Source organism: Nicotiana tabacum, chromosome 20 (assembly GCF_000715075.1).
Source record: "Nicotiana tabacum cultivar K326 chromosome 20, ASM71507v2, whole genome shotgun sequence".
NCBI classification, from domain to species: Eukaryota; Viridiplantae; Streptophyta; class Magnoliopsida; order Solanales; family Solanaceae; genus Nicotiana; species Nicotiana tabacum.
The window spans coordinates 86369323-86394013 of record NC_134099.1 but is presented as its reverse complement, the minus strand read 5'-3'; the positions used below and the strand labels follow the sequence as shown (position 1 = coordinate 86394013).

General features: G+C 39.0%; 1 long non-coding RNA gene across 1 annotated transcript; it reads right to left on the bottom strand.

Moving 5' to 3' along the window:
• Positions 1-16630: 16630 nt before the first annotated feature.
• Positions 16631-19883, bottom strand: LOC107775277 (uncharacterized). The gene is made up of 3 exons (XR_001645699.2): positions 19465-19883; positions 18817-18894; positions 16631-16861 (listed from the first exon to the last, which is right to left on the bottom strand). It is a non-coding gene; the product is annotated as an uncharacterized LOC107775277 (long non-coding RNA).
• Between the last annotated feature and the right edge of the window lie 4808 nt (positions 19884-24691).

The window sequence follows — 24691 nt, the reverse complement described above, 5'->3', positions numbered from 1 at the left end:
GTAATATAACGAAAGACTAGTTGAAGAAATAAGGAAGAAGGCTTCAACTTAAGCACAACGACCTAAATAGGAAATGGTCGTGTAACAACCGTATTACAACAACATTATAAGCATCCCAAAGGAAAGTGGCACCTACCATGACTAATGAACGGGAAGTAAAATTAAAAGTAATATTCGAGATCATATGAGTTGCAGGAAAACTCTGGCATGTATGGGCACTAAGATAAGCTAAATATGGACGCAACAAGGGGGCAGAAGGACCAAGAAAAGTAATAGCTTACATTGAAAGAAAACTAAAATGGAACGAAAGAAATTATTTGATCAATGATTATGAACTCACTTAAGGGTTCGGAGTTTTATACATGCATTATATACAACCGTAGAAGATTCTGGTATACGTTAAAAGAAAGAATTGAGCCCAGGTCATAGATGAAGGATTGAATTGTTAAAGGATTTTATCATGAATATCCCTTAGTGCCTATGAAAGGCTAAAATAATAACTAATACCAGGAGCCGCAGGTCGGAAGATATCTTAAGCCTACATAGAGGCTGATTAGAAAGAAGAGGAGACTAAAGAGTTACATCGACTAAGCAAAATAGGAGGGACCAAGAGAATTATAGACCTCATAATCACTCTTAAGTAGTAGAGGTATAAGAAAGATAGTACAGTAGCCATATTTTATAATAGCTCTATGATGAAGCCAACTGAAGAGTACCCGCCTCATAAGAAGTCAGTACGAAGCTCCCGCCGGATTGTGTATGCACCAAAGGTGTAAGAATTATAATAAGAGCTTCAAGTTATGGACGTGAATTATACCTATGTGGAAGGGAGGTCATGAAAAAGATAGAAGATACATGCGAGATTTTAAGGTAAGAAAGGCAAAGGTGAACATCATACGAGATACTCAAAGGAAGAATATGTGAATAGTCCATACTTCGGATAGAAGGCTAGAAGTGCTGGGATTCAATATCCAGGAATAATAGCGGCATAGTCAGTGGCATATCTCATAGCCTATGGTTTCTAGGTATCGAGGAGGATAATTAAGATAGTAGAGAATAGTTAGAGACGATGTGATGTCTCGCTTGATGTCCCAGAATGACATAAGAAAATCTATGATGCAAGCAAGTTGAAAGGTTGCAAGTAATATAAATAGAGTTGTGCAGGTCGCAAGCCATTGTATGGTGAAGCTACAAGTTTCTTGAAGACAATAGTAAGGATAAGAAAGGGTGAGTGAGAAGGTAACGAAAATGGATAAGTCCTCAGGATTAAGCCCATGAAAACAAGAAGAGCAGATGGTTTCTCTAAATTATACAAAGATCACTATAGCCCGAATGAACTCAAAGGAGTCTAAGACTAATAGCATTTAGAATGCCACCCTGGTAATAGAATGAGGGTGTAATTGTGATAGATAAAAGATGACGTTTTGGCCTTCGATTGAGTATGATTCAACGAAGAAAAGAAACGGATCTTATGAATTGGACATGATTAAAGTACCCACGCAAGGTGAATCGCATTGGGATGTTGTGAGGTACAGTTATGAAAGTAGGGTATCGCCCCAGGTGGATCAATCTAATCATTTCAGATGTTCCCCGATAAAACGTGAGTCCTAGAAGCAATATTATATAAAAGGTTAAGTTATCAGTGGTATATTGTAGATCAATATTGAGGTGAATAAACAATGGATGGACAAAAGTTATAAAGTATGAGATAAGATTAGGCCGTCATTCTAAAGATGGACAGTAATAAGAAAGCATTAAAGGACATAAATTTATACATATGGAATGAGCAACGAGAGTAAGCTGGGACTTGGTAGCAAACCTCAGCAACGATAAATTAAAGTAAGAGTTATGGCAGTAAATTCATACGGATGGTTAAACGGACCTATGCAATGAGATATAGCAATATTCGTAAATCCAACAAAGTATCGAGCAAAGGACTTCAATATACCTATAGAGGCCCAGAGAGGCATCCTATTAAGACTTGTATATACAAAGTAAGGCCTACAGATTGACTAAAAGGTAAAAGGAAAAAGGAAAGATGAATCACATAAGTGCACCTACAAATCCAGGGTCATACAGGCCGCATGACAAGAGGTAACAGAAGTTGCAAGATTAGGAAGATTTCGACCACAGGTCATGATATGAGCAAAAATACTAAAGAAGGGAATACCCTAGACTTTCGATTTATTCACAGAGCAACTGCTTGAATGGCAAGAAGAGTATTAGTGTATTCACAAGAACTATAAGTTACGAAAATGATAAGAGCATCAGTCAACATTTGAAGACGAATGTTCCAAAGGGGGGAATGATGTTACACCCCGCAATATTATGTCAATATTATGCCCCCACAATATTACGTTGATATTACATTCCGCAGTATTATATTACGATGATATTACGTCCTGCAATATTATATTATGATAATGTTATGCCTTGCAGTATTACATTACGATGATGTTACACTTCGCAGTATTAAATTACGACGATGTTGCACCCTGTAGTATTGTACATTAAATTTGTCATAAGGTAATTGACATCATACCAAGTAAAAGATTATTTGGATATTTAAGGATTATGCTATTTCATAAGTGATGAGTAAATTCGTGAAGGTGAAAGGGAAAGCAAGTCAAAGAAAATGAATTTTCGTCAAGTTGGGCATTTTGGTGTAAAATACGGCCTGAGCTAAAATACCTGGTATTTATGGACTAGTGTCATTCAAGGTACTACATGGCCATGATAGTAAGGTGTATAAGGTATGTGAAAAGTGAGTACTATTTCAAGTAAGTAGGAATAATTCTTAATTATGCGGGTAATTGGTTAATTATCGGGTAACGGGACACTACCTAATTACCTAATAAGTGGATAAAGATTAAACTTCCCCACCCCACCCCCATGTGGCAGCAAGCCACTAAACCCAACAAATGACTCATACTCCGTTTTAATTAGGTGTCCATCTAAGGTAATGGGGATATGACACTTGCATAGAAGTTGGCTTCAAGTGATTGCTAAACTTCATTTTTGGATAAAACAAGATTACGGATGAGACTCAAAAACATTTTCATTTGTCATTCCAATAATTTCATGATGGTTGTAAAGTTTTTGTTTGTTAGACGAGAAAAAGAATCAGATTACTTTGGAGAATTCATTTTCCTAAGGAAACCATTTGGATTGACATAGTTTTGGAAAAGCTTTATTGTTGCATTACCATCTTGAGTTATTATGGTCTATCGTTTTTTAGCTCCGTGATATTAGATTTCGAGTAGTTGAAGGGGGTTTATGACTACTTAGGTTTATTTCATTCTATATTTGAAGTGAAGATCTAGTTTAACTTAAGATGAAATGTAAATCTTCAGAGATGTTTTATTACATCTAGTTTAGATGAAGAGCTATTACTTGAAGATGGAGCGGTTTGTCAAAAAAAACTGGTTTAGCCGTCGATACATCGCAAGTTCCTGAACATATGGTAGGCAACTTAGTAACGTGACGTTTCTTCTTCAACAAGAATTTGAGAAAGAATATCACACAGATTTTTCCATAATTTAGGTATGTTAAGGTTATCCCTTCTTTCTTTTGGCATGATCCATACGATACTAACAAAATGTGCAAATGCACAAATTCCATAAATGACTCTATTCATAGAAGTATTAAAGATATCCATGTTCTTGAATTTTCATGTGTCATAATATATTATATTCTGTTCATGGGTCTCAGAATAATACACAGTTGAAAAAGTTTATCTGGAAGAAATATTGGGATTATTACGTATTTTTCATGCATTTCACTCATTTATACATATGCATTGACCCATGACCAGATGGCGTTATATACGCGTATATATGTAAATATATGTATATAGGATATGGGAAAAGGTTACGGCGTTATATACGCACCACCACCTGATCAGCTGGTATATGATGATGATGTTGCCCATAGTGGCTAAAATATGATTCAAACGGCATTATATACACGTATATATGTATGTATATATATATATGTATATGGGATATGGGAAAGATTATGACGTTATATACGCACCACCACCTGATCAGCTGGTATGCGATGATGATGTTGCCCACAGTGGCCGATATGATATGATGGGATGCCCTCAGAAGCTGATAATGTTATGAAACATGTACCTATGCACGACATGGCATTCATATGCATATGCATGACGCTGAAAGTAATTTACAATTTATAAAGTTATTCAGACTTACAGGTTGAGTCGTGTACTCTATATATCTTCCATGTCTCTTGTGTATTTATTTATGTGCCTTACATACTCGGTACATTATTTGTACTAACGTCCCTTTTGCCTGGGGACGCTGCGTTTCATGCCCGCAGGTCCCAATAGACAGGTCGAGAGCCCTCCAAGTAGGCTATCAGCTCAGCGAAAAATGTTGGTACGCTCCATTTGCTTCGGAGTTGCTTGTTTGGTTAGTATGATTTAGACGTGTATTGTTTGATATGGCGGGACTCTGTCCCAACCTTTATGACATTTATGAACTCTTAAAGGCTTGTAGACATATGTCATGTACGTGAAAGATTATACAGCCTTGTCGGCCTATATTTTGAGTTTATAAATGATTATGTTGGCCTATTAGGCTCGTATGTCACATGTATATGTTGATGTAATAAGAAAGATATGTTATGTTGGTGCTCGATGAGTACAGTACCGGGTGCCCGTCCCGGCCCATCGTTTTGGGTCGTGACAAAAGGCTAGACGACATACGAAAACATGTAGGACTGCATTTAGAGGGAAACATGTAAGCAATTATAAGGCTCATGTATACCTCCGTAAATAAAGCACATAAATAGCACGACTTAAACACACTTAAGGTCTGAATTATAAGATCTTAAATCAGAGTTTGAGTCAGAACCAGATTCATTATATAACTCAGAAAAGAAGTCTGAATCAGGCCTATCTGCTGGTTGTAGCAGTTGGTAATTAACAAAGGCACTTCCAGTTTTATTTAACATGTTACCTAAGGGTTGCCTAGACGTAGTAGTGATGTCCTATAAGCATGATATCTATACTGATTAAGAATGCAGTGGAGCAGTGGTTAATTTTAAATAGGCGATTTAGATCCTATAGACATGCTTTCTAATGAGATTGATTAACACGAAAAGAGTAGTTTATTTAAACTGATTCAGACAAGCACGAGTCAAACTAATTTTTAACTAAACTGGTTTTAGACCCTATAGGCATGATCTTTATTACGACTGATTTAAATCCTATAGGCATGGTATTTAATTATTAAAAGTTGACTTTAGTTCTATAGGCATGGTATCTAATTGAACAAGAAGTGGAGTAGGCAGAATTTATTTGATCAAAGCGAAGTTCCTATAGGCATGATTTCTATTGAAATTAATTTCAATCCTATAAGCATGATCTCTAATTATAAGGCCATTTAGACATAGTTTCTAATTATGTAAAGCATGCAGAATTTTATTAAACCAAAGCAGATCCTATAGGCATGTTCTCTAACAGATCATATCGAAATACATCCTATAGACATGTTATCTACCCTTCTAATATCTAAAGCATGCATAATCACCCCATCCCTTTTCACTAGCCAGCCCCAATATAGTTTACAAATTATTACAACCCAAATGATTGAATTACAGAAGAAGTGCAGAAATAAGAAAATTACAACCAAAGGAAAGCCTGATCTTGACTTCCTCTCTGAGTTATGTAATGAACCACTTCAGTGCCAGAATTTCAAAGCCTTTCTCATACCTGGGTGTGTTAAAGTTCCCTAAGGACCTCATGGGATCCCGGGAAGTGCTTACACCCAGGTTGGCATAACCAGATAGAAATAAGTGCAGTGTAGAAGGGCCAGCCCTTATGTGTCCAAGTTCAGAGGGAGCTCAATGGTACCAAGGCAAGGCTCACACAAGAGGGGCAGAACCTAGGTTCTAGGAATACAGTGGAAGTGCAGAACATAGTTGAAAAAGAGTTTGTTTAAAACTGGATTGGCAAGTCCATTTGAAAGTAATCAGTAACATAAGTGTTTGAAATCAGTTGGGGGTAATGAACGAAACTCAAACACACAAAATTAGTAGTCACACAAAAGGGTCAAGGGTTTTTGGGGATATATTGTCTGTAAGCACATGACCCCAGCAGGGGCCTGGTTTGGTCATGCACAATAATAGCTGATGCTGGCATAGCCACAAACCAGCCAAAGGAACAAAAACACATAGAGGGGATATGGGGGTTTGGGATTCATAAGATAGCAAGTATACAATGAGTGACTGACAGAGTACACACATAGGGAAGCATTAGTCTAAAAGGGGAAGGGAACACATTACAGCACGCTAATAATGTGACTTGAATGCAAAAACACGAGCAGAAGTAGACAAGAATAAGAAATGAGGCAACTAAAGAAAGCATGTTGTTGTTGAGGCTTGAAAATTAACTAGGACATACTAGTAGAGAAACAAAGTGCAGAAATGTAAAGCAAGCAAGATTTCACAGTCTAGCCTTAGCTTTCAGCCCGCTAGACAAAGCAGCAGAATAAGTAGCAGTAAAGAAAGAGAGAGTTTTTGAGTGTAAGTGTGTATTCTGAACTCAAATTGTTCGTCTTTGAAAGAAGAGAGTGTGGGTATTTATAGTTTTGAAAACAAGTGAAGATAAGGTAATAGGTAAAGTCTTAACACAAACATGGAAATAATCACAATTAGAATCAATTAACACAAGTGATTCCCTTTAATTAAGGATTCACTGCTTAACGGATAATGGCAGGTTTAATTAAGGAAAGAAATCAGTTTGGGACAAATTGATTATTGCCATATAAGGAGGGCAATAAAAGCATGAAGTAAATAAGTGAGACTAAGTACAAAAATATGCTCAGTTTTGGGAAAGGATTCAGCAAGATCAAACATCACGGTAAAGGAAAGGAATCAATTAATTTTAAACAAATGAGTAAAAAATTAGGGTTTATAAGGGAACCCTTTGCAATCAGTCGTAAGATTGAGGGAGTTAGAATCAATCAAGAAAGGGTCATGATTCTGCACCTCAACATATAAATAACAAGGAATGAACAGGCATGCAGGGTCAAATATGTTGACAAAAAGAAGCAACACAAATATACATTAGCAGTAGGGGTAAGCTAGGATTCAATAGTAAGAAAAATATTCGAAGCACAGTAGTCAAGTAGGTCAAGTAGTCACATGGAATCAATAGTGAAGAAGAACATAGTAACAAATAAGAGAGTCAGAAGCAATTAAAGGTCTCACAGTAACAAGTGAGGCAAACCTTTTAAGAAATTAGGGCTTCAACAGTAGCCGAGTTTAAGAGATGATAAGAACCTAGAATCAGATAAGTCAAACAAGGAAAAGAGAGTTAGAAACAAAGAACTTAATCAAACAAGTACACATTTAAACAAACAATTTCAAAACTCGGATAAGACCAAAAAGACCTAGGATTTTTAACATGCTGAATCAAGTAGAAGGAAAGCATAAACAGGTTGTTTGAACATAGTAAAATCATAAAACAACACCAAAAATCAGAGAAGAGATCTTTTAAAGAAGTTAAGAGAAACCCTAAACGTTGAAAAATGAAGAGTCATTTTGAAAGAAAATCGAAGAAACTTCAAGAAAACATTTAAGAAGTTCGTAATAAGCACAGATCTAAGATATATCTAAAAGAAAATTAAAAGACCTTAAAGCTAGGGTTTCAGAGAACCTAGAAAAGGTGAGAAAGACCTTGAAAGTTACCGATCTAGCTGGAAAGGTCATGGATCTGCCTTGAACGGCCATGGATGGCCGGAGAAAGACCAGAGACAGAGGTTGAGAAAGTACTGGACCATATCTCTTTGAGATCTGGCCATGAATCACGGAAACAAACACCCAGTAGCCATAGGAGGCCGATACACATCTCAAATGGCCATGAGAGACCATGGACTATGCAGAGATTAAGGTGGATTAGGGTGAAATTAGATGGTGGCGGCTAGGGTTCATGTGAGGTTGCAGAGAGAATTGAGAGGGAAGGGATTCAGAGGCGGCGGGTGGTGGGAAATGAGTTAGGGTAAGGGGTCATTTAGGGTGATTTAAAATGGTAGGTGGGGAATCCGGGTTGTTGATCTGAATGATCAACGGCCCAGATTTAAAAGGGTAGGTGGGGAATCCGGGTTGGGTTGGTTTAATTGGGTTAGGGATCGGGTTAAAATTGAATTTGGGCTGGGAAAATTGGAGCCTGATTTGGGTTATAATTGAAAACTAATTTGGGCTAAAATTTAAATAGCCACTTTTAACTTTTAATTTATAAAAAATAGTAAATAAATTTCTGAAAATAAATTGAAAGCACTAAAATGATTTATAATATATAATTAACAATTTAAAAATATAGGATCCCATTTTATAAACATGAGACAAATTTAAACCTAAAAATGGCTAATATTGCAATTGTGTGCAATTAGCTTTAACAAATACTAAATAAAACTGTAAAAATATGTAAAAATTACCTTAGCCATATTTTGGCATAAATATAAGAATCCAATAAATGAATCATCAAAAATAATAATTTTGAAAATAGTTATTGGGATTTTATGGATGAAAAAGGGGAATAAATTGATTTAAAAACCTTTTAAAAATTATGGAAAAATAATAAAACATTTGGAAATGCTTATGTATGCATTTACATGCTATTTTGAAGTTATTTTGCATATTAAAAACATATAGGGAAAAACTGGATATCAACAGCCGCCCCTTTTTACCCGGGAAGTATGAAAGAGTTCTCGGGTAAAGATACGATGGCCAATTTTGATTGAGCGAAACGGTTTGAAGAGGTTTAGGACACACCTTGGCTTCTGAGCTGCCTACATATTCCTGGTTTTACAGGAATCAAGCCGTATGTAGTTCAGGATCCGTCGGCGGAGTATGCCGATAGAGACTTTTCAAGAACGGACGCAATATCTAGGGCATGGTGAGTGGACGACTTGCAGGAATGGTTAGGTTTGATATGGCTGCGGGAATTGGAACGGGATTTCTCCTACCGAGATGGCCGTTTCTCATCGGTTTACCTGCAATAAAACAATACAAGCATATTCTGTGCATAAATTTAAACATGATGCAAATTCCCGTCGGACCATGAGTGTTGTCTTTGGACGGTTAGGATGACGTCCTTAGACCATGACATCCTGGGCCATGAAGCGTATGATAAAGGATTCGCAGACCATGAAATGATGCTCTCAGGTTATGAGGATGGTGCCTCCGAACCATGACGCCTTTTAATAATGATATGCAAAAGATTGAAAGAGATCATCAGGCCATGACATAGTATTCTCGAGCTCTGAAGATGGTGCCTCCGAATGATGACGCCTTTAGATGAGTTGGCGATATTTCAGCCCATGAAATATGTAGTAGTATGATGCGGATAAGACAGAGCTTAGTCTTGCGAATTGAAGGGCAGAGCTTAGCCCGTAAGAAAAGCAAAATAAATAGTGCTTGAGATGACGCTTAGTTTCGAAGAAAGTAGGAGGTAGAGCTTAGCCTCGGAAGGCAAAATGATAGCCTTATACAAAGGTGCGAATGCAGATGGAGGTAGAGCTTAACCTCAGAAGGCAGAATGGTAACCTTATGCAAGAATGCAGATGGAGACGACATTTAGTCTCGGAAGGCAGAACGGTAGCCTTATGCAAACTGCAAATGTAGAGAGAGGTAGAGCTTAACCTCGGAAGGCAGAATGGTAGCCTTATGCAAGAATGTAGATAGAGATAGCGTTTAGTCTCGGAAGGCAAAAAGGTAGCCTTATGCAAATTGGAAGGCAGAATAGTAGCCTTATGCAAGAATGTAGATGGAGACAACATTTAGTCTCAGAAGGAAGAATGGTAACCTTATGCAAGAAAAAATAAAATAACGAATGACAATAGAGTTTTCTTAGCTGATAGCAGATTGCGGCATTGTGATTACTAGGAGAATTGTGCCTATGAAGCATTACTTGTGTGTTGATAGCAAATATTGGTAAGTGCAACAGTTCGGAGAGTCGTACTCATGGGCGTACGGTATGTTTAATGATTTTGCGATTCTAGTGCCTGCATCCAAAGAAAAATCGTGAGTTTTGTAAAGGGGGAAGGCTAGTTCGTATCCCTGCTGGCTCTGCTTGACCTTCTCGGCTTTGATTTGGTGATACTATATGTATCATTGGGGTAGCATTGCTAAACAAAGCATTTTCGATAATAAACATGAATGGTATTGTAAAGATATGACATAAGTGTATAATTAGAAAATAGCTTCTAGATGAACCGGCGACTGTGACGTGGTTCGGGACATTGCAACCTCTCTTGCTATGGAATTTTGAGGGTCCTCCTCAAAATTCTACCCTAGTTTAATGGGTTGATGCTTCTGATTGTTGCTTGCGATGATCGGCTGAAATTATTTCGGAATTTTGAGGGTCCTCCTAAAAATTTTGCCTCAGTTTCCAATTGCGGGGGGAAATAAAAATTTTATTGAATTGTGACCGAACTCATAGGGCTGCCTACGTACCCCTCTTAAACAGGAATCAGGTCAGGCGTAGTTCAATTTACATCATATAAGGAAAGCATAAGGATTATACATAGTAACGCTTGACTGCATCTGAATTGATTGGCTTTGTCCAGACTTCTCCGTCCATTTCCGCAAGTATGAGGGTTCCTCCTGTCATAACCCGGTGAACCATGTATGGACCCTACCAGTTGGGAGAGAACTTCCCTTTGGCTTCATCTTGATGCGAAATAATTTTTTTTAACACCAGCTGCCCCGGTGTGAACTGTCTTGGCTTGACTCTTTTGTTGAAGGCTCTGGACATTCTGTTCTGATAGAGTTAACCATGGAAAACTACATTCATTCTCTTTCCGTCTATAAGAGCTAGTTGCTCATAATGACTTTGTACCCACTCTGCGTCGTCATGCTCAGCTTCTTATATGATCCTTAGGAGAGGAATTTCTACTTCAGCGGGAATGACAGCCTCCGTGCCATAAACCAACATATAGAGGTTTGCCCTCGTTGATGTGCGGACTGTGGTGCGATACCCCAATAGAGAAAATGATAACTTTTCTTGCCACTGTTTATGCTTCTCTATAATTTTCCTCAATATCTTCTTGATATTCTTGTTGGCGGCTTCTACAGCTCCATTCATTTGAGGCCTATAGGCTGTGGAATTCTTGTGTCTAATATTGAAAGTTCCATACATAGCTTTCATCAAGTCTCTATTGAGGTTGGAGCCATTATCAGTAATGATTGACTCTAGAATCTCGAATTGGCAAACAATGCGGTCGCAGACAAAGTCTGCCACAACTTTCTTAATTACTGCTCTGTAAGATGCTGCTTCGACCCATTTGGTGAAATAGTCGATGGCTACTAGGATAAACCTGTGTCCATTGGAAGAGGCAAGTTCGATTGGTCCAATAACATCCATCTCCCAAGCGGTGAACGACCATGGTGAGCTTGTTGCATTAAGCTCATTTGGAGGTACCTTTATCATGTCTGCATGTATCTGACAACGGTGGCATTTCTGGACATACTGGATGTATTCCATTTCCATAGTCATCCAAAAATAACCAGCCTAGAGTATCTTCTTTGCTAAGATAGAACCGTTCATATGTGGACTGCAGGTCCCCACATGAATTTCCTCTAGTAGCCTAGATGCTTCTTTTTGCGTCGACACACCTTAGTAGTCCCAAATATGGAGTCCTCCTATACAGGATTCCTCTGCTGTGAAAGAAGTTGTTGGACAATCTCCGAAGTGTGCATTTCTGAGTAGGATTTGCAAGCTCTTGGTACTCTCCTTTTTCCAAATATTCCTTGATATCACGAAACCAAGGCTTTCCGTCTGCTTCTTCTTCAACATGGGCACAATAAGCTGGCTGATCATGTATCTTTACTGGAATGGGATTAATGAAATTCTTTTCTGGATGTTGTATCATAGATGATAGGGTGTCTAGTGCATCAGAGAACTCATTTTGGACTCTGGGAACATGCTGGAATTCTGTCTTTGTGAACCTCTTTCTCAATTCTTGCATATGATGCAGATACGGGAGTATCTTGGAGTTCTTGGTTGCCCATTCTTCTCGTACCTGATGTATAAGTAAGTCTGAATCTCCAATTACTAGCAGCTCTTGGACGTTCATGTCAATAACCATTTTGAGTCCTAAGATGCAGGCTTTATACTCGGCCATAGTGTTGGTGCACGGGAACCTGAGTTTGGCAGACACTAGATAATGCTGATCGGTTTCTGATTTGCCAACTCCTTTGAAATTTGCTGCTCCATCAAAAAACATTCTCCAACCGTCATAGGATTCTATGATGTCTTTTCCTATGAATGATACCTCTTCATCAGGAAAATACATTTTTAGGGGTTCGTCCATCCATGGGATTCTCAGCGAAGTGGTCTGCCAGTGCTTGTCCCTTGACCGCTTTCTGAGTTATGTAGACACTATCAAACTCACTCAACAGGATTTGCCACTTGGCTAGCTTGCCAGTAGGCATGTGCTTCTGAAAGATGTACTTCAAAGGATCCAACCTTGATATGAGATATATAGTATAGACACAGAAATAATGCCTTAGCTTATGAGCTTCCCAGGTCAAAGCACAATAGGTGCGCTCCAACAGAGAATACCGGGACTCGTACGGGGTGAACTTCTTGCTAAGATAATAAATGGCCTGCTCCTTTCTCCCCGTTTCATCATGCTACCCCAGAACGCAGCCGAAAGCTCCATCCAATACTACAAGGTATAGTAATAAGGGTCTACCTGGCTCAGGCAGGACTAAGCCTGGTGGTGTTGATAGGTACTCCTTGATTCTGACGAAGGCCTTTTGGCAGTCATCCGTACATTTGGTAGCGACGTCCTTCTTCAACATCTTAAAGATTGGCTCACAAATAACTGTAGACTGTGTTATGAATCGGCTGATGTAATTGAGCCTTCCCAAGAAGCTCATCACATCTTTCTTGTTCTTTGGCGGTGGCAATTCTTGAATAACATTGACTTTTGATGGATCCAGTTCTATTCCTCGGCGACTCACAATAAACCCAAGTAATTTTCCAACAGGAACTCCAAATGCGCACTTTGCGGGATTCAGTTTCAGGTTTGTACCTTTGCAATCTATTGAAGAACTTCCTCAAATCTTCCATGTGATCAGTGGCCTTCTTGGACTTGATGATGACATCATCTATATATACCGCAATCTCCTTATGTATTATATCATGAAAAATAGTAGTTATGGCCCTCATGTAGGTGGCCCCTGCATTCTTCAGGCCGAACAACATCATCTTGTAACAGTACATTCCCCACGGCATAATGAAAGCCGTTTTCTTAGCATCTTCTCCATCCATCCAGATCTGATGATAACCAGCGAAACAATCTACAAATAACTGCAGCTCATGCTTGGTGGAATTGTCAATCAGGATGTGTATATTCGGCAAAGGGAAGTCGTCTTTCGGACTGGCCCGGTTGAGATCCCGGTAGTCGACACAGACTCTAACCTTCCCGTTCTTATTTGGCACTGGCACGATGTTGGCTAACCATGTCTGGTATTCTACTACCCTAAGAACCTTAGTTTTGACCTGCTTGGTGACTTCTTCCTTGATTTTCAAACTCATATCAAGCTTGAACTTTCTGACCTTTTGCTTTACCGGCGGATATGTCGGATCGGTAGGTAGTTTGTGAGCCACAATAGACGTACTCAGACCAGTCATGTCATCATACGACCAGACGAATATGTCCTCATATTTTTTTAGAAATTCTGTGTATTCTTTATTTTCTGATGGCGATAGGTGAATGCTGATTCGTGTTTCCTTGACGTTTTCTGCATCTCCCAGGTTAACAATTTCGGTCTCGTCCAGGTTGGACTTAGGTTTGTTCTCAAATTTCTCAACTTCTTTAACAATCTCATCTGGTATGTCATCTTCCTCTGAATCAATGTCCATTTGTTGCGTTGTCTCATTGCATGTCACAGTCATTGGTTCATCAAGATAAGTAATAATAATGATGTATAAGTAAAGTATTGAGAGAAAATGATAATTAGTGTTGATTCATAAGAAAAGTCAAAATGCTTTGATAAATTACATAACCATTTTGAACATTGAAGATCTTATTGCAGGAATTAAAAATGCAAAAAGAAAATCATTTAGTAAATAAAAATAGTGCATGATGCTTGTTTTAGTCTTGCTACCTCGAGGCTCGTCGGGCTCTAGTTTTCCTGATGGTCCAATTGTTGAGGCGTGCCCCTCTGCTCACAACCTGTATGGAAGGTCCTTCCTCCCCTCCTCCTCGAGAACAGCACAACAATCCATGTTATTGTCTTCTAGGAACAAGTTCTTCACCGCTGCAAGTGCTTCTTCTTCGTCTGACCCATAAACAATGTCAACCTGTTGGAAAGTCTGCTCTAGATACGATATTGGCTGCTCCAGTGGATAGTAAGGACCGCGCCATGGTGGCGACCAGTTGTTGAATTCCTCCCACGTATATTCATATCCCAAACCAAAGGTAGTGCCATGCTTTTTGAGTTTTATGGGCTTAGAGATTCCCTGGAGGTTCTTGCCGAGCCCCTTGCCAGGTTCGTACCCACTCCAATTCAGTATACTCTCGATTTTGTTATCCCACCATTTGTCTTTGTCAACAGCGTTTACCCGTTCAATGTGATGGTAAGTATCTCCACCTAACTTCCTTCTTCCCTCGATTGCTGGAATGGTCTGGCGACTATATATAGGGTTGCTAACGTCGTCGTGAATGATCACCTCTTAGTGATTCCATTCAAATTTACTGCCTGATGCAGTGTTGATGATACGGCCCCAGCAACATGAATTCATGGCCGTCCCAACAACAGGTTGGAATATGTTAGCACGTCTATCACCTGGAAATCGACATCGAACCATGTTGGTCCCATCTGCAAGCATAGGACAATCTCACCAATGGTGGACCTCTGAGAACCATCGAAGGCTTTCACATTGATAGTTACATCTTTTATCTCGTGTAGCCCTTTACCCAACTTCTTGAGTGTTACCAGCGGACAAATGTTTAGACTGGAACCTCCATTGATCAAGATTCTGGTGATAAAATAGTCCTCGCACTACACGGTGATGTGTAGTGCCTTGTTATGCCCCAACCCTTCAGGTGGCAGCTCGTCCTCATGAAAGGTGATCTTATAGCTCTCCAAAACTTGTCCTACCATGTTAGTCATTTCCCTGCCAATGATGTTGCTTGGTACGTATGCTTCACTCAGCACTTGTAACAGAGCATTCTTGTGTGCCTCGGAGGTTTGCAGCAAGGAGAGGATGGAGATTTGTGCTGGCATCTTGTTTAACTGGTCGATGACCGAATACTCCTTGGCATGTATCTTCCTCCAAAGGTCGTCTGGACCCGTCTCAATAAGGGGTGGCCGATTGGAGGCCTGCTTGCTTGACTCAGCTAGATGATCAGGGGTATAGACTCTACCAGTTCTTGTCATACCCTGTGCTGCAACAGTTTCTTTGAACCTGACCTTGCCTTTCCTTCTCGCTTCGGCTGTATAGTCCCAGGGTACAACCTTTGTATGGAATGGTATCATGGTCAACATTGCCACTGGGATCGGCGTGGCTATCCTCACTCCAAAGGGAGCATGTGCCTTGGGTGGTAAAACTACAACCTCAAATGGTGCGGGTGCATTTGCTGGAGACATGAATTCAACCTCAATTGGTGATGGTGTCTTTACGGATGATGTTGCTTCAAACTCAAGTGGCATAGTTATATTCACCTCAGCGCCCTCAGACGGTTGAATCTGGACTATGATTGGATTGAGGGTAATTATTGGTTTCTTTGGGTCATCACCTTCTGTGATCAACCCGATTGATCCCTCGGGATCCCAGTCATCTTCTATTTCAATCATGTGGATATCCCCACCTTTGTGGTCTGGTAGAGGGTTGTTGCGGACATTTGGAGCAGGTTCCTTTGCGACAATAATCTTGTTATCAATTAAGGACTGTATCTTATCCTTCAAGGAGCGACATTCATCGATGGTGTGCCCTTTCATGCCGGAGTGGTATGCACAAGATTTGTTTGGGTTAACCCACTGAGAAGGGTTCTCAGGGGTTGTAGCAGGGATAGGGGTGACATAACCAACGGCTTTGAGTCTCTCATACAACTGGTCAATGGGTTCAACAATGGCTGTATATTGTTTTGGAGGTCGGCGATCAAAATTAGGTCGGGGTCTAGGGAAGTTTTGGCGTGCAGGAGGTGATTGATAGTGGGATGGCTGAGCATTATGGGTTTGATAGCACTACAACAAAAGAAGCTTTTAGCGGCAAAATATATGTTTTTTAGCGGCAATATAAATTTCCGCAGAAACTATTACCGGCAATTATTTATTTGCCGTTGTTTCCACCGTCGATAAAGGTTTTAGCAACAATAAACAAAAAAGCTGGTAAAGACCCAAACTATTGCCGCTAAAAGGTCTGAAAATTAACGGCAATTATTCTCCGGCAATTGAAGTGGCCACTAAAAGTGGAAAATTAATAACTTAGTTCATACATTTAGGGGAAAATGTTGTTGCCGGTAAAGACCAACTTACGGTCGAAAATGGTGGCTTCTTTTTTTAAAGGCATTTTTATTGTTAACATATATCTAATTTATTGCCAGTAAAAGTATAAACTTTTTAACAGCATTTGCTATGGCCTGAAGTAGCAAAATAAATACGCTACTTTTATTCATTCTAAAAATATAATACTTCATTACATCCATAAATAAAAATGACAAAATCCTTAACTTTTAGAGTTTTGACACCTTAAAATAAATAGTACACAACTCAGATCGGTAATTTAATCACATCTTTCTTCACCAGCTTGGTCACCCTGCTTGCTTTCCTGACCCCTTGTTTTATAAATCCATAAGATCCATAGCACACAAATGTATACCTGAAATAGAGAAGAATAAATTTGTTAATCTAGTTCATTATGTCTTGACAACAAATTAAGAAATTTGGTAGCCCCTTATTCAATTTATCAGATTTAGTATCTCTTACCTCTAGTTCAATATATACTTCAGGCAATATTCAAATGCATCAAGAACTTGTCTTACTAGCCTACAAATGCATGTCAATATTGGATGCCTACCCCAAAGAGACTCCTTTCATGGCAAAAAAAAATTTAAAATACAAAAAGAAGTCATTATACATTTTAATTTAGTAGAATACTTAATTTCACGCCTAGAATACTCCAAACACATAAAATATTTTAGATGTATTTAAAGTTACATCATTGAAGCATCAAACAAGAGGCAGTAGCGAGTGGTTTATACCTCATGAATATATAATAGTGTGAAATTTAAATCTGTTTAGTTTTATTGAGACGAACTTTAATTTTTTCTCTCTAGGCATTGATATACCACATGAAACTGGTAGCATTAGAAAGTTACAGTACATGTTTAGATTCTAGCTGAAAAGCCAATTTATGAGTTTAAAGCCTAGCTATTCTATACTTTGAACAGACTTTAATAAAAAAGGATTAGAGAAAGAGCAAGTAACTACACTACATCAGCAACTTTCTGAAAGAAATTTGCATATAAATTCCACTCTTCAATGGAGTAAACACTATTGATTTTCGAGATTCATTTTCCTTAATGGCACGTTGCAGTAAGGCATACTAATCAGCAGGCTTTGTTCCAGTCGAAAATTTAATATTTATAGCATTAGAAGACTGCTTAGCATTTTCAATTATATGTAAGAATATACTTTCTTTCTCCTTTTAATAATTTAGATATGTTAATTGACAATATAAACACAGTGAAGTACATTTTAGCTTTTATAAATACTAGAATCAAATAACTTAGCATGGAAGAGGCAACTTTCAACAAACATATGACATATAACTCCAGTCATCCATTTTCAACAACTTTAAATTTGTACATAAGCTTAATAATCGGTTGACAAAAGACTAATACCTGAATATTTGGAGTTTGGACACTTCAACAACTAGAAATGCAAGATCCATAAAATAATCATCACATTACATCACCTACACTCATAAAACCATTCTCTTTGCCTCTTTTTTCAAAATATAAGAAAAGCACATAATTTTGGAACTGAACTAGCTAGAAGTGAAAATAAAATGAATGTCAGAAAATGAAATCCAATGTAAAGCAAAGTTGTACACCAATAGTTTGAACATAATATCGTTCGAAAAACATCTTCTATCTCAAGAGATTGTGCATCAAATAACTTACACTAACAGTTTGGATATATGATACTTTGCAAGTTTTGGTTTGATCAATGACGAGTATCAATGTCATGCATAAAAGATACCAACTAAATGGTTTAATAAATAAATAGAAGTACTATTCCATGAAAACAAGAATACAAGTTTATTGTTGCAGGACGATATATATATAATATGTTGAAAGGATAGTCGCATGCACATAAATGAAACAAGGAGGATAGAATAACATTAATTATTGGAATAACTTTTCAATTTAAAAAAAAGAGTAATATGGTTTTAGCCTTCAAAATTTAAAAACACAATATGTTATAATTCTTCTTGATATGAGGGCGCTCGGAAATACGACCATGAATATTTCTATTCAAACAAGGTAAACATTCAATTAACATGAGTTAATAAGTGAAGAAAAACTAGTCCATCAACAATTCATGTCTAACAAACAATACAAAGAACTAGATCAAATAGTGGTTAGGACCTATTTCTCTCAAACATAAATCAAGTTGCATTACTGCAGATATTTGGACATATTAATCTATCAGATTTAAAAATATAATTATATCAGGAACAACACAATAATAAATTTTCACCTCAAAGATATAATAATTAACTAGACATGTAATCCAAAAACTTGTTATTAACAAAAAGGGAAAACTTACTATGTCAGAGGATGACACAAGACAGCAAATTGTGAAGTCTTAGAAAACATCCCTGTATTATAAATTCTCCTTCACCCACTGCGAAGGAAATTAGTAGTAATTAAATTGCACTTATGAGAAGCAATTTATATGCATATCAATTTTTTTTTTTTTACATCAAAAGTGCCTGCCTTCAACAAACTTTAAGAAACATACCCATATTGTGAATCAAATTATCAAGTGAATCTTTATTTTTCACAAGGCCAAATTCACAAAACTATATCTCAAATTTTACCTACTTCTTCTCATTTTTGCATCTCCATTATGCATAAAATTGAAGTAGGGTAAGTCTAGATTGAACCTTTCTAATATAAATTTTGGAGAAAAGTCAAAAATATTGAGACCTAAGAAACTTACCAGCAAAGGAAGAAGAATAGAGTATGCCAAAAGTACAAATAAACAACACAAGAGCAATGAATTTTACTAGTAAAAAAACCCTAATCTATGACAAATAAAACCTATATTTAATTTAATTGGCATATGAATCTAAAGAAGGCAGACCTTCTTCTGCACTCACTACAAATACAAAATCAATGTTTACCCACTTCAGCTTTGCATTTCACGAGCAAAAGGCCATCAAAATCAAAACCAAGAGAGAGAGAGAATTACCTAGTGACAGTGGCCGGTGACGGTGAGAAAGACAAGTTAAGCGCCAACAATGATGGGAGAGAGGGAGAGACATCTGCTCTATCTTGCGGCTTACTGTGGGTGGATGCCTTTTTGCATAGTACACGGAGGGATTATTTTATAGGGAAAAAACTTGAGCGAGAATGAACTGAGTAAAATAGGCTTTTAATTTAGTAACCTTTACTGGCTATTACTTTGAATCGCTGGTAAAAATATTATTTCTTGGCAAATGTTCAATTGTCGCTAATGGTTGTGCAGAGAGATTTATTTTATCGGCAATTGGCTAATTGCCACTAAAAGGCTTTTTTGTAGTAGTGTAGACATGTCCAGGTTGGGAATATCTGGGTGAAGTATACTGATATGTAGGAGGTAGAAGTGATTGATAAGTTGATGGTGGAGCTTGGTATGAGTGTGAAGGTGCTTGGTAATTTGGGGTTGGTTGATATATGAGTGGAGGTGTTAGGTAAGTTTGGTATTTGAGGGGAGATTTGATCCTTTGTGCAACAATCACGGCCCCTACGTCCCTCTTCTTGGACACACCACCAGACTGTAAGGCCTTATTTGTAGCTTGCAAGGCCTCAAAATTTGTAACCATACCGCTTTTGATACCCTCTTCAATTCTCTCACCCAGTTTGATAATGTCGGAGAATTTGTGGTTCTCGATCATCATCAGTCGTTCATAATATTGTGGGTCCTGAGCCCGGACAAAGAATTTGTTCATCTATTCATCCTCTAAGGGAGGTTTGACCTTAGCAGCTTCAGACCTCCAGCGAGTAGCATACTCGCGAAACGTCTCTGTGGGCTTCTTCTTTAGATTCTGAATATAGAACGCGTCTGGTGCATTCTCTGTATTAAACCTGAATCTGTCAATAAAGTCGGACGCCATGCCTACCGAGTTTGACCACTTTTTGGGATATTGGCTGATGTACCAAGATAACGCATCTCCTTTCAAACTCCTCATAAACAGCTTCATGCGGATTCTCTCGTCTTTTCTGACTCCAACCAGCTTGTCGCAGTATGTTCTCAAATGGACCCTTGGATCACCCGTACCATCAAACATTTCAAACTTAGGAGGTTTATACCCCTCGGGCAGTTCGACATCAGGCTGTATGCAAAGATCCTCATAGTCTAGCCCCTCGATTCCTTTACTTCCTTCAACGCCCTGAATTCGACTAGTCAATTTCCTAAGTTCCTCAGCCAGGTTTCTGATAAACAGAACTTTTTCATCAGACTCGGGTGTGCTTGAGATAGGTTGGGTGGAGTGTGGCATGGTCTCCACGTAGATAAGGGTGTTATGGTGGGTGTGAAAGTGGTCATTTGTGGAGTTTTGGGGTTCTGAGATGAGTAGTGGAGTGTTGTTTGGGGTATGGCAGGTGTTGCATTGGGTCTTTGGTGGAACAGTGTGATGGTAAGGAACGGGATGATTCTGTTGCTTTGGGATAATTTGAGGAGGTGTAGGGTTTTAGTGTAGGGAAAGTTGACATCTGGGGTGCTGAGGGAAAATGACAGGCTTGCCTATAAGCACATCAAAAGCCATGCTGTCGCACCCCCATTTTTTCCCCTTTTTCCAACGGAGATGAGTTTACGGGTTTCGACATTCATGGGGTATAATAACTCATTTTCTTTTGGGAATTGGGTATTTGAAGAGTCGCCACCTAATGATTTAAGGAGCATTAGGACACCTATAGAGTTCATTTACAACTAGGTTTGATAACCAGAGATTTGGTAAGGGCTTGAAATTATCCTAAGGGGAAGGTGTTAGGCACCCCTCAAGATCCACTAATAAGGTTCCCGACCAGATAGTTGTGATGACCCGGCCTGTCATCTTAAGAATTAATGCCCCGATTTCCTATTAACTGCTTTCCCCAAGTTTATTTCTGCTATTTTGATTTGACGGGATGTTCGGTTTTAAGTTTCGGAGAGTTTTGGGACACTTAGTCCCTAAATGAGAGCTTAAGTGTTGGAGAGTTGACCGTAGCCGGAGCAGTGTGAAGACGGTGTTTAAATGGAAATTTGATGGTTCTGTTAGCTCTGTTAGGTGATTTTGGGCTTAGGGGCGTGTTCGGATTGTGTTTTGGAGGTCCGTAGCTAATTTAGGCTGGAAATGCCGAAAGTTGAATTTTTGAAGTTTCTGATTCGATAGTGAGATTTTGATCCGAGGGTCGGAATGGAATTTCGAGAATTGCAGTAGTTCCGTTATGTCATTTGGGATGTGTGTACAAATTTTAGGTTATTCGGAGGTGGTTTGGTTGATTTTTTTTATCAAAAACGTGATTCAGAAGATTTTGGAAGACTTAGGCTTGAATCCGATGTATTTAGGTTGAATTGATGTTGTTTAAGGTGTTTTGAAGAATTGTACAAGTTTGAATAAGGTTTTAGGATATGTTGATGTCTTTGGTTGAGGTCCCGGGGGCCTCGGGTGTGTTTCGGATGCTCAACGGATCATTTTAAGTTGTTAAAAAGTTGCAGATTTTGTTCAGCTATTGCAGAGGAATTTTACCCTTCACGTTCGCGAGTGGACCCTCGCGTTCACGAAGAGTCATTTGATGAAGGCAAATATTAAGCCTTCGCGTTTGCGATGGGAGATCCGCGTTTGCGAAGGGCTGGATACTTGTGAACTGCATTTGCGACTGGGCTTCGCGTTCGCAAAGGAGGAAATTTGGCCCAGTATAATTTACTCATCGCATTCGCGATGAGAGGAGCGCGTTCCCAAAGGTTAGACGGGTAAAGCATTGCCTTTGCGAGGGACTTGTCGCGTTCGCGTAAGAGAACTTTTGGTCAACGTCATTTTTATGCTTCACGAACGTGAGGCCTTGACTGCGTTCGCGAAGAAGGCATTAAATGCCTGGGCAGAATGTTTTAAAAGGTTTATTTCGCGAATTTTAGCCTAGGTTCCTCCATTGTTAGGCAATTTTGAAGCTTTTTGAAGAGGGTTTAAGAGGGATTCAAGGGGAATCACTTAGAGGTAACATTTTTGACTTCATAACTCGTGAGAGTATGAGGTTTCTAAAAATGTAAATTTCACCCGATTCCGAGATGTGGGCCCGAGGGCCATTTTGGCCATTTTACATAAATTCGCGTATTAGCTTAGAGTTTAATTGTAGAATCAGTTACTTGAAGTGTTATTTACATTATGCAATTGAATTGAATAGATTTGGGTCATTTGGAGTTGAGTACTCGTGGCAAGAGCGTGGTTTCAAATTGATTATTGAGCCGGTTCGAGGTAAGTGGCTTGTCTAACCTTGCGTGGGGGACTTTCCCCTTAGAATTGGTATTGTGATAATTGAAATGCCTTGTACGTGAGGTGACGAATGTGTACTTGTGCTAATTATTGAAAATCCGATTTTCATTAAGTAACTTTAATTGTGTTTTCCCTTTCTATTTATGTTACTTGCACCTTTAAACCTATTGTTAGTTAGAGAAGCATGTCTAATTGACTTAATTGCTTTATTTGCTTTAACTGCCTTATTTGTATTACGTGAAACATGCTAGGTTAGAATTGTCTGTGTTACCTTGTTATGAAGTTGAGTTTATTTGAGTATTCCTTGTGCCATTGTTGTGTGTTTTACTTTGGGACGGCATCCTGGGAGATCCCCTGTATACATTTACGATTTGAGCTAAAGTGTGGGATACCGAGAGATCTCCAGCACGTATATTGAGGATACCAAGAGATGAGGGATGCCGAGAGATCCCTAGCACGTATATTAAGGATACCAAGAGATCCTCGGGATACCAAGAGATCTCTAGCATATATTGAGGATACCGAGAGATCCTCGGGATACCAAGAGATCCCTGGCATGTATTGAGGGTACTAAGAGATCCTCGGGATATTGAGAAATCCCCGGTTATTACATTGAGGATACCAAGAGATCCTCGGGATACCAAGAGATCCCTAGCATATATTGAGGATACCGAGAGATCCTCGGGATACCAAGAGATCCCTATCATACATTGAGGATACCAAGAGATCCTCAGGATACCAAGAGATCCCTAGCATACATGAAGGATACCGAGAGATCCTCGGGATACCAAGAGATCCCTAGTATATATTGAGGGTACTAAGAGATCCTCGGAATACCAAGAGATTCTCGGTTATCATCCTTGTTATGAGTGGTACTTCCTTGTGGTTTGCCTTCATCTCTATTTCCGTTATTGTACTCTTATTATCTTGTATAGATTCTTATTGTAGATTCTCAATTGCACTGCTTATCTTATCCTGCCATCTTTATATTTTATTTAACCTCAGTAGGGCCCTGACCTTCCTCGTCACTACCCAACCGAGGTTAGGCTTGGCACTTATTGAGTACCGCTGTGGTGTACTCATGCCCCTTCTGCGCATGTTTTTCATGTGCAGATCCAGGTACCACTACTCAGGCCTATCATCCTTGAGGAGGCGACTGCTCTAGAGACTTCGAGGTACATATGTCGCGTCCACAGACCGAGAAGTCCCTTTCTATTCCTGCTTTTAGTATTTAGCCCTTCTGTATTTTTCTTTTCTTATTAGACATTCTGGAGTTAGAGCCATGTAGTATTGATCTTAGCTTGTGATTCGTGGGTTTTCGAGTCTTGAATTTACGTATTGGTATTGAGAGTTAAACATTGTGTATGTCGAGTGGCATATTTTAACACTATTATTACTTTATTCCTGCTTTAAATTGTTTTACTTCCGCAAATTTTGGTTTTTTTTCCGCAATTTACGCTTACCTAGTCGTAGAGACTAGGTGCCGTCACGATCATTCATAGAGGGCTAACCGGGGTCGTCACAAGTTGGTATCAGAGCACTAGGTTCATAGGAGTAATGGATCATAAGCCAGTTTATTAGAGTCTCGCTGATCGGTACGGAGAATCTGTGCTTATCTACGAAAGACTATGTAACCGTTAGGAAAATTCCACTTCATTTGATTTCCCTGTCGTGCAAGATTTTTCGACATCACGAATTCTGAACTTCTATCTTCTATTCTCTCACCAATGGTGAGGACACGCACTACCTAAAATGATCAGGCACCCGCGCCCCTGCGAGACTCGCTAGAAATCGGGGCCGAGGTAGATGCCGAGGACGCGCACGTGCATGTGATGAAGCAAGAGAACCCGCGTGAGTTGCCACCGAGGATCCACCAACAGTTCCAGCCAGATCCTAGGCACCAGATGCGCCTACTGCTACTACTTCTCCAGCCTTTCAGGAGACATTTGCACAGTTCCAAGCATGTTT